This window comes from Arachis ipaensis, chromosome B5 (genome assembly GCF_059453495.1).
Source record: "Arachis ipaensis isolate K30076 ecotype BB chromosome B5, ASM5945349v1, whole genome shotgun sequence".
NCBI classification, from domain to species: domain Eukaryota; kingdom Viridiplantae; phylum Streptophyta; class Magnoliopsida; order Fabales; family Fabaceae; genus Arachis; species Arachis ipaensis.
Window position 1 is genome coordinate 101,854,021 of NC_142440.1, and position 1,461 is coordinate 101,855,481.

The window sequence follows — 1,461 nt, forward strand, 5'->3', positions numbered from 1 at the left end:
CAATGTAGGAAACGGAAGTAGGCCACGAATATGCGCCCGCCACATGCACTGTCGGATAAGTCTAGGGAAGGAAACATCCTTCCCTTCCATAACACACCCGATCAGCAGAAGCATCTCCATGGGGACCTCAGAAAAGTGGGTGGTAGGCAGGACGTAGTGGGCGAAGATCATCTGCCAAGTCCTGGCCTCCCTAGTCAAATGAGTGAATAACATCCCCTTTGGCTTGGTGTTGCCCGCATCCATAACCCATGAAGCCTCCGGTATCCCAATCACACGCCGAAGCGCCTCATAATCAAAAGTCATGGTATGGATGGCTATCTCAGCCTGATGATGGGCACACTGGTCATGCGGAATGTGTCGGCAATGTAATGCCTCCCCAATGGCGGCCTCGGTGAGCATAATCTCTCTACCCCTCAGCTGAACTGAATCCAAGGTCGGACGGAAGAAGTTGCAGTAGAATTCCTTCACCCAAGATATATTAATGTCACCCAAATCCCGGTCAACAAAGTCAATACCTAACTCAAGGATCCGACCATTAATGCGCCGTCTCACGTCATTAGGTAGGAGCAACTTCTTCTCAATATTTAGCTTCGTGGTTCGATATCTAGAGAACCGAAGCTCACAGTAGAGATTGGGGAATTTGCCAGGATTGGTAGAAGGCAACTGCTGATTCTCTTTATCCTCGTCCTGCAATGGATTCCTAGCATAGTTCTTGTAGATGGAAGGAATGGAGGGGGTAGAGTGTTTTCTCTTTTTAGAGGCAGTGGCTATGGCTTTGCCTTTATCCGACATCCTGAAAAAAAATGTGATAGAATATATAAAACATTTAGCATGTAACAAAGAAGACATGTTCAGGATACCATTATCAAAGAGCAATCATGATGTTGCACTGAATATGTAAAAGTGAACAAGTAAGCATAAGTGACTGAACCAAAACCGTAATCCTCATTAAAGATAACACCTCATATGCAAAAAAGGCACTAATATCATCATATTCATGAAAGAATTGTTAAAGAGGGTGAAAAGTGAGTGTAAGTAAAATGGTGAAAGAAATTAGTGAGTTAGAAAAGTGGGTTAGTGATATGATGATATATAGGCTCAATTGAACGAGAAATTGCGGTTCATGTTCACGATGATTGTGCAAATCCGGGAAGTCAAAAAGGAAACGAAAATTTGCCCAAAACTGAAATAAAGATCAAAATGAAACTAATTTCCTTGAAAATCGGGCAGCATTCCGGCTTAAAATTGGACGTTCCCGGATAGCAGAATAGCACAAACAGTAAGAAAGCATCATCAATTAAGCACAGCAGCAGTGGTACAGCATTCAGGCAACAAGAAGTGCATAAAAAGCAGTCCAAAATTAGCATACAACATTCAAACAGACAAACAGCAAGTAAGCACATACGGAGCACTTATCAGGCCTAGAATCCTCTATCCAGTCCTAGCTACCTAACCGCAAGT